The following is a 10,441-nucleotide window of genomic DNA, read 5'->3' as shown; positions in this document are numbered from 1 at the left end:
AAATCTGGGTTGCTGGGTGCCAAACTGTCCAGAACAACAACTCATCAATCCCCAATAATGTCAGTTGTTCCTTAACCTGGAACCAAGAAGACTAACTGTATAGAATGCACACCATCATTGTTTCAATAGCCTTATGAGAAAGACTGTTTAATATATTATTTCTTTCCCCGATGTATAAGAGTGTTAAGTCATTAAACTGTTTAGTATTAACGATCGGTGCTGCGCATGGTTAGGGTACTCTGGGTTCGGCCCGAAATCCGAGTTCGGATCACTTCCCAAATCGTCCCTACCTAACATTTTCGTCTAGTTTTTATTCATTGACGAAAATGTCAATAGATTTTCGTCAAGGGCATAGTCATTCAAAACTTTTTTTTATTTGTGGAAAAATGTCATTGACAAAATAATGACAAAAATGATTCGGCAATGAAATTAACACTGGTCCAGAAAGGTGGAAATTTCCAGTGACTCTTTATACATTATTACACAGTAGGTGTCGTTTGAGTGAGTCATTGAATCATTCACTTAACCGATTCATTAAAAAAGCTGCTTCACATGCTGCGTTTAAGACCTGTGTTTTATTGCGTTCCCTCGCTTAATTCCCTCCATCTCATTCACTCGTATGTGTCATTGCTTATGTTGCACAAGTGCCCACTATTGGCTGAACCCTTGCAATAGGTTTAAATCGAACGCCCCAAGACCTTGACCACTTGGAATATGCTCTGGAGCCATACAGTTTAATCTCAGTATAACTCTTATAAACTGCTTAATTGAACTAACTTAACTTACAGCTGCAAAGTACTTTTCCCTCTGTTTGAATCATATAAGATAAGGTGTGTGGGTAAATGAGTTGGAAGCACTGCAAGTTCCTGTTGTGCCATCACAATCGTGTTGCATTGTGGTCTATGGATCTGCCTGATGTGTACATATATTCCCCCGAGGGGAAGTGCTTAGGGAAGTTCGGAACTGTATATCTAAAAATAGAGTTAAACACAGCCACCATGTGTTCCTCTGCAACGTGGTTCTGCTTTGGCTTTGTTTAGAATGATTTTCATTGGCAGGATAAAAACAGAAAAAGTAACGGGCGAGGGTTGAATTACAATTGAAGTGATTATCCCTATTGACCTTAGTCAGGTTAGACGTCATTTGAATTTGAGGCGGACGAAAACGAAGCAGTGCGGAACAGACTTACAGTCTTTACAACTGCAGGCACTATTAAGGTCCTAGATTATGTAACTTTGACAATTTAGGAGTTTTGCCTACTAAAAGTTTTTTTTTTTGATAGACATTTCATTAGCTGAACAATGTATGTTTTTAAACAACAGTACCAAATTTGAACACGCTGCACTATATCCCTCACAGCCTCGTTTTCATTCCTGTCAAAACTTAAATATGGCAATACCCTGATTAACAGCGGAGTAGATGATCTTCTCCTGTAATGTTACCATGAAATCGCACCACGACATCTATCATCCAGTTAGCTCTTAATATTTCTGTTTATGTAGTTGTTGCAAATAACAGTTTATGAAATATGCTTTAAATACATTCAAAATTAACCACAAGGACTAGGCTACCCTGGGTTGCATTACCATAAACTGTAAAATGACTTACTTGAAGTAATAATTGCATGTAGGGCCTACCCTTCACTAACGGACTTGTGAAATTGCCCTCACTTGTTCACTTTAGCTCACTAGTGTTCTTTTCCAGAATTGCCCTTCATGCATACAAAACCCTGTTTGAAATTTGTCCAATATTGTATGCAATATATAAGTTGCTAAAAAAAAAACTCTTGTTGACAAATTTATAAAAGCGATGCCACTCATGCACAGTTGGTCAGCACAGACACACAAAATTACATATTCATGAGTTCACACTTACAAATAATCAGATAGAGTAAAGAGTATGCGTGTTTGGCATGCTGTCTGTGCGAGGGCTCCGAGCTTGATATTTGTCCCGAACCCAACCCAGAGTACCCCCCCCCCCCCCCCCCCCGTATCCCTGGCTGGAATAGGAAACCAGTCAAGAGCGAGGAGTCGGGCTGGTGGAGGGATGCAGAATACTGTCGAGGAATACTTCCGAACTTTGTTAATAAAACATACTTTTAAGAAGATTTTAAAAAGTGAGCAGCAAAATACTTTTGCTAAAATGCTGCAGAAACCCAGAATGCAGCAAATGCAATTATTTGTATATGTCTCGCATGGTTCCCACTGTTTGTGACAAGAAACGTGTGGTGCCTTTAGGGCTGATTTATAGTTGTAGAAGTATATACAAAATTCTGCGTCGGACCTACAACGTACACTGTAAAAAATGATTTTATGGCAAAGTAAAAAAACAGGAAAAATCATGTATCTTTTGCAAAGAATAATTTTGTAAAAATGAAAACTTTACGGTAAATGGACTGTATTTATATAGCACTTACACAGACCCAGGCTCCGCTGTGGGGGAGGAGCTGTGGAGGGAGGAGCTGTGGAGGGAGGAGCTGTGGAGGGAGGAGCTGTGGGGGAGGAGCTGTGGAGGGAGGAGCTGTGGAGGGAGGAGCTGTGGGGGAGGAGCTGTGGGGGAGGAGCTGTGGAGGGAGGAGCTGTGGGGGAGGAGCTGTGGAGGGAGGAGCTGTGGGGGAGGAGCTGTGGAGGGAGGAGCTGTGGGGGAGGAGCTGTGGAGGGAGGAGCTGTGGAGGGAGGAGCTGTGGAGGGAGGAGCTGTGGAGGGAGGAGCTGTGGAGGGAGGAGCTGTGGGGGAGGAGCTGTGGAGGGAGGAGCTGTGGAGGGAGGAGCTGTGGAGGGAGGAGCTGTGGAGGGAGGAGCTGTGGAGGGAGGAGCTGTGGGGGAGGAGCTGTGGGGGAGGAGCTGTGGAGGGAGGGCTGTAGCGCAGCAGAGAGCAAGGGAGTTGGACCTGTAAGTTGTGCTTGTTCAAATTTTCAGGCTAAGTCAACATTTTCTCAGAAACTCCCTACTGCAGCTTTAACAATAAGTGAGCAGGTTTTCGTTCCCTATCGTGCAACATATAATTCATTCTGTTAATAATAATAATATCTATTAAATGATCCCTGCTTTTACTGAATCGTTACCACGTTGTAAATGACAATAATTCGTTGCCTTACTTAAATCAAAAATTAGTAGGCATACTCTCAAATTTCTAATTCGTAGGCATGATATATTTATCTGCATGCTGTGTGCATTAATGTGAGGAAATGGCTAAAAGAGTAAGGTCATGTAGGCTGTTTTTAATGTTTTTTATATGATTTGGCATTAGTGAATTATAAAAAGTGAATGCAAATTAATTAACTTTTAAAAGTATTTACTGTTTACTGATTATTGTTTATTTTTTATCTTTTCTTAATTTCAGGATATTTCTCAAATGCATTCAGTCCTTTGTGCCTTCGTTGCTGTGAACCGGTTGAGCGGGACAAAGAGAGAGACTGAACACGCTGAATTGTGTTCCCAAAGTGATCTTAAGCATTATAGGTTTCTGAAGATGCTTACTTCTTAATAAATTACTCTTAACTGCACATTGCTACTGTATTATTTTGTCACATTATAAGAGTAACATTTAATTTAATTTAAAATAATTACCATCACTGCATAAAACAAGTAAAATGCATTTAAAATAGCAAATGGTTTCACTTAATTATATTAATTACATAAGATTTGTAAGTAAAATTACTCAATATAATTTAACAGGCCAAATTATATGTACTTTTTCACTTTGTTAATTTTACTTGGCTTAGTTAAGCAGATTTACTTAATTTCCATAAATGTGAAATTTACTTGAAAAATATCAGTGCAAAAACTTGCCAAATACGAATGTTTTTCTCAGTGTAGGCTACTCGCTCCACAGTAGATCTGCTCGTCTTAATTCAAATCACAGGAAGAAAGAAAATCCCCTCCCCTTCTCCCTTGCTGCAGACACAGTTTCGAGTTATCATTGATATTTTATTTCTGCCTCATTATAATGCTCCCCTTCACCTCACTCTCACTCAGCAAGATCTGGGGGCAAGAAAAACCGATTGATGCTAAGCCAACTCATCCATCCAGGCTATAAATAGAACACATCTCACCCTAATGGGTCAGTGAAATATTCAATTCATCTAAACACTTGCAAACTCTTGCTTCTACCTGGGATTCCTGCCAGTCACTTGGCTAAAGCAACAACACAAACATACACAGAAAAAAAATAAATCATCAATAAATAAAAGGTGTGAATGTCAGAGAAATTTAAGGAGCAAAAGAGTGGCCATCCAAGTGAGATCTGAAGTGGATAAAAAAATAAAATAATGCAGTATAGAGCTTTCTGAATATCAAGCGATGAACAAGACAACATAGGAGATTGCCATGAAAGTGCTTTATACCAGTCTGGGACAACACAAGACAAAAAAGGTCAGTAGAAAGCAATAATATAACGCACTCCATAATAACAATACTTGCTTGGGCTTATAAGTGAAAAATATGCGAGCAAACAAAGCATGTGGGTCATACACAAACGAGACGAGGGAAAGAGAATGGGTATATATATAGTCCTTGATTAACGTGATGATGAGGGACAGGTGATTGTCATTATTCTGGTGAATGGGACTGCAGGTGTGAGATGCAGCAGTCATATCCTTGTCTATACAGTACATGCTGACTCCTCATTCTTTCCAATCCCAGAGGAGACATCGTGCTTATCCTCATCCTTGCCTATGACTTCAGAATTCCCCAGTGGAGCTGTAAATAAGCAGAAAGAGACATGAAACTGTGAGTCCCTAATAAGTCTCATTTCCTTAAGCTCAGGTGGAAAATAGGTAAAGGTAACAGCAAATCAACATTTGTGTGAACGGGAATATTTCTTCCTATCTTCCTTATCAACAAACAAACAGAAAGAAATCCCTTTTAGAAGTTAAGACCTAGTCTATTTTTCTTTAACTGTATTTTCCACTTCATGTTCAAGGCACCAATGGTCTTTTCTGGAGGTTTGCTCAACAGGCCTGCATTTCGTGGAAGGCAATATGCTCCACTATAGCCATTGTACTTTGTATTGGCAAAGTGAAGGAGGCTCTTAACCTCTATGAAACCTTTTAAATGGTTCTGTATGTAAGCACACTTATATTCCACAGCTGTAGCGCTTTGCTAAAGTGGTACAAGGCAATTGGAATAAGAGCATAATGGCCACGTGAAACGTATGAAAGCTGCTTCTATAATGTCTTCTTGTTTGCTGTTGCCATTCAAAAAATGCACCCCTCAGAGATTTTAGAAGGAAAAAAAAATCAGTTTGTGTACTTATAGAGAACTTTACAAGACATGTTACACTTTTGTCCCTTTTTAACTTGATAAAGTCTTGGAAACTTTTTACAGTAACACTTTACAATAAGGTCTCATTTGTTAACATTAGTTAACGCGTTAACTAATATTAGTGAATAAAAATGTTTGTGTTCATGCTTCACAGTGCATTAACTAATGTTACCTGATACAACTTTTGATAAATGTATTAATAAATGTTGAGATTGTTCATGTTATCTAATGTAGTTAAATAATGTTAACGAATTCAATTTATTGTGTTGTGTTACCTTTTTTGCCATGCCGTTATTAACTACACCATACAGTATATATGTCCATATGCGAGCGACCATATAAGTCCTCTAGGCCAAAAGTGAAAAATAAAAACAGCCATCTATTCATTACACATTATGGTGAAAAAAATGTATTTCAAAACAACTACTAAATTATTTAAGAATTTCATAATAACTTTCTCGCTAGTGCTATTTCAATGTTTGACATGGAGATGGACTTATAAAATGGTTCAAGTAAACGTTTGCTCATGAGAACTTTCCCACTGACCACACTGGTGAAACTTCATGCAATGTCAGTGTTTTTCTAAGGCATAGCATAAGCTCATTCACGTGCATGGCAAACACAAGCTACATGTTTTCACACTGCATGGGTCAAGGGGTTGCTTCTCATAATGTTATGTAACATGGATTAGACCGTTATCTTGCTAAGATCAGAAAACTTTCCTCTATTTATATTCTGTGAGCCCCTAAAAAAGAATGGGCACTGTTTAACTTTCAAATGCCAGTGGATGTTCTCCCTGAGATTTACAATGAGTCAGCAGTTTGACATTTGACCTAAGTGTTTTTTCAAGTAGTCAATTGAAGTGAAGAGTGAATGCCAATAAATGGACAGATGCTAGTCATGAGCTTAAGCCCAAATGTGCTGTACATAAACATTTTTTATTCTGCAAGATGGGACAGCAGGATTAAAGGTATAACAATACTGACAGACACATCCTGTAATGTTCACACCGTTTGTTTAACAGGTTTTCTATGTTAAAATAAAAATATCCTAAAAAAGATAATTGCTGCATTGGTAGTTGGCCCCATTCATGGAATATGAGGAAAATTACTTGTAAATTGAACGAATCTGTTCTTAAAGTTCACTCAATTTAATTTTCACTTACCCTCATGTCATTCCAATACTGCTTAGTGTTTTTGTCCATACAATGAAAAAAAAAAAAAGTTTATGTGACATATAGCAGGATTCTCATTTTCAGTGCACTGAAAGGAAGGATGTGCTATAAATAGAAAATATGTCTGTGTCCCTGTGTATTCTGACCTGAAATATAGCTTAGTGAAAATGATCAATTCTGGAGCAAGGCACAGTTAATTTCCATTTATGTTTTTTTTAAAGAGCTATACCATAAACACAGTCTCTAAACTACACATTACATGGTAGAAAAAGACCAGGTGTGCTAATCTTTGCTAATTGTCATCCTGTGGGAGGCTTACAGTCTCAATACAATCACAATTCCGGTCGCTGGCTGTGAAAATGGATTTATGTGTCATAGGTCAAATTCTGGTCAAAAATGAGATCTAACTAGAAACCTGATAGAGTGTAAACCGATTCTCTGCAGGAGTCACATCACTTCCTTTAGTTGAATGAGAATTTGTGTATAGCTGCTCAGTAAACTAAATTGCCAAGAGTCAAATCTCTTATACACTTCCTACAATAGCACTGCATTATAAGTTCTTGAAGATGGTTACAAGCACTCTGGGTAATGTTTTCTCTTTAAAATCAGATGATTTTCTATAAATTCAATAGAATGTGTTTTGTTGTTTTATTTTGGATATGAAAGATATGTTCACAACACTTCCATGTTTTCCATTGTTTATGTTCTGGCTTGAAATAAGATCCATGCCAATATTATGGGTAAGTTTGGTATTGTGATTCCAAAATCAAACTGGCAGAGGATAATGACGGTCCATGAAGGAAGCTTATGAACACTGTGAACATGGAATGTGAGTGCACATGTGCCTTTGATGCACTTCTATTATTGCCCAAAGGACACATAATTTTAGCCATCTCAGTGACAGAAAGTGCGATTGCCAAGGTGAAAAGACAATGGGGAAAAGGAAAGGGAAACAGAAGCTAGTGTATATGGGAAATAAAATAAATTGTCTCTTAACAGCTGTATTTTAAAATCATGATGTCTCAACAAGAACTATGATAATTCACTACATCATCTCTGCAGTTTGTGCACTTAACATAAGGCAAGGGGTCATGCAAAGTTAAACTCTTTGAGACGGTCTACTCTAATACATCACATGTGCATGCACATATATTGACTGCAATTATTGTCATTTGCTATTGACAACCCCCTCTGTTCATATTCAAAAAATATATAAGATACGATGAATCTTCCTTGAAGGATTGTTGTACGTTGCCTTTTCATTTTCATCTCACTGAGATAGGAATGTAAGATGTTAATACATTCACAGCTGGAACATTGCCAAAGTCATTATGGGAATTCTGTTGTACTGATGATTTGAACTAGAATGACCCATTAAAAGAATGTTATACAATGCAATTTGTATAAATATTTGAAACATACCCAAAAGCAACCTTGAACAGCGTTTTTACATTTTTTTTTTTGGAAAAATGTATTTATTGGAAAAGTGTATTTATTGGAAAAGTTAAGCAAACTTACGAACCTTAAATCACACATTAAAAACACTGCAATTTTAAAATTCAAGTTTGGGTACACTGAAAAATGTTTTGTCAGTTCAACTTAAATTTACTTCATGTGGTAACATCTAAAATAGCCTGAAACCTGAAAAAAGGTTTTACTGAAACGTAATTGTCAACCTATATAACCTGATTACTCCAGCAAGGTAAAATTACTTAATATGTTTGATTTATAATCTTTTTATTTTATGTAAGTCCTTTTCCACCTTGATGTAAAAACACTAAAAAAATGAATTCATTACCCTTACTTAATTTAATTGAAGAATTATTTGCACACAACTTAATTTAGTTCATTTCAAATAAATCAGTTTAATTGGGTAAATAAAAATTAATTGATTTAGATACTACAATAAGTTAATTGTTTAAATCAATTACATTACATTATTTTAACTAATTTTAACTTAATTTGAATTGTTATTGAACAAGGAACACCGAGTGCCCACAGCCTAAGCATAAGCGCTATATACTCTTCAGCACAAGGTAACAAAATTCAATAACAGAAACTCCTCTAAATGTCCAAAAATATTGAACATTAAACATTAACATGAAGCTACACTGTGTACATGTTTAAGTTGATTCTTAGCAAAAAACACTTTGTTCTTTCAAATTTATATGTGCTCATTTATGCATAATTACTTTCACCAACTAATCAAGTATTCTCGTAAGCGTAGAATCTGCCATAAAAATACGAGCGAGTCGCTCAAATGGCGGCAGCCATGTTGCGCCTCTATCTTGAAAATACATTAGCCAAAGAGGGACATACCTGGAAATTCAAGCTTTGCCTTTCGCGCTTTTATAGTCGGTGGCCCCGTGACGAATGCAAGGGGTAGATAACGATAGGACTGATACTTTACTAACATTAGCTTGCATTCGTTTTTACAAAAATGTAAAACTATTATTCGTTTTACATAGGTCGTAACCTACATGTTAACGGACTAAATAACTAAATGCAATTTGTTTGCTAAAGTAATCTCATCACTTGAATGAATACTCATGGACGAAGTCAAACTAGAAGCTATGTTAATCTTGGAATAATATGGCCACCATGGGAATGGGAGGGATATTTTCAACGTCCTCAGAATGGGAGGGGCTAATAATCCACCTAATGTATTTTACGTAAATTGCTTTAACACAAATTAAGTTAAGTAAATGTTAAATTGTTGCTTTGGGTCATTTTAATTAAACTGACCAAAGGCAAAAAAATAATGTTTTGAGTGTGTTTGTTTTGTCAATTGTGATTTTCTCTTTGATGCAACATAATGTGTATAATAACCCCAAATCACAATTTCTCATTGAAGCAAAATTCGCCAAGGAGCAGCTGAACACAAACCTTTTCATCTTTGTCCATCAGAGCAGATGTCCTAGCTGACATGAGGCAAGACTATACTGGCCTTTATAGGTGTGGTGCAGTATAGTGCGCATCTGTCGAATGTGTCACTCCTGAGCTTTATTGGAAATTTTATATTGGGTCAGTGTAACTCAATTAAGTTAAAACGGCATTCCCTTGTTTACATAAACTTGATTGAATTAGGTTACAACAACAAAATTAGAATTTAGAGGTAGAATCAGGTAGATATAGCCTACCTCCTTAAAGCAACACATGTTCACTTTTTACAGAGTATGCTTGTAACAGGCTATACATTTTAGAACAAGATGTAAAAATATCTTCAAATGCCTAATTTTAGGCTAACCAAAATCTTAATTTTACTCATAAATAATAAACAACTAGCTTCCCAGAAAGATAAATCATACACGACTAGTCAACAAAGATGTGACATGAAACATGTTGTTAGTGTAAATTCATGACACTTAAAGGCCTTGATTGATTGATTGATTGATTGATTGATTGATTTATTGATTGATTGGGATAAGATAAGGCATTTTTGTGACCAATGATGTACGATTATTGAACGGTGATTGTTATAAGCTGGTTCTTTAATGAATCAAACATGGAGCTGCGTGATCAATGCATTCCGATTCCAGAAAGAATGACTCTTAAGTTGGTCCTTATTAATTTATAAAAACAGTGCGGTCTGTCGATGCAGTCAGATTCTCGAACAAAGTAATCTTATGAGCTGTTTTTTTTTCTTTTTTTTATTGTAAATTGACAATTTCAGTCAGATTCTCATCAAAACACTTTCAAGAATCAAACAGACCCCCTTTTTTTATGGTCATCAGCATTGTATATCCTGCAACGTTTTTCTATATTTTCATTTTTTAGAAAAATGTATCTACATTTATAACACTATAGTGTACTTCGTATATTACATTTGCATCAAATTACAAAACTAGTTAAGGCTGCTGTGAGGGTATAGGCCTACAGCGGCTGTGGGAGTGACTGTTGACACCTTTCTCTCTTCTGACTGGCCTTATCAATCTCTATTTTTTCCCTCTTTTTAAAAGTTGTGAAATCACTATTGCGGAGTTTGTCTTTTGCTATTTGAGCAA

This window comes from Siphateles boraxobius, unplaced genomic scaffold, assembly GCF_051911475.1.
Source record: "Siphateles boraxobius isolate OS27281-9 unplaced genomic scaffold, OSU_SipBor_1 22, whole genome shotgun sequence".
Classification (NCBI taxonomy): domain Eukaryota; kingdom Metazoa; phylum Chordata; class Actinopteri; order Cypriniformes; family Leuciscidae; genus Siphateles; species Siphateles boraxobius.
The sequence above is the reverse complement of the archived record's forward strand: the minus strand, read 5'-3'. Positions refer to the sequence as shown.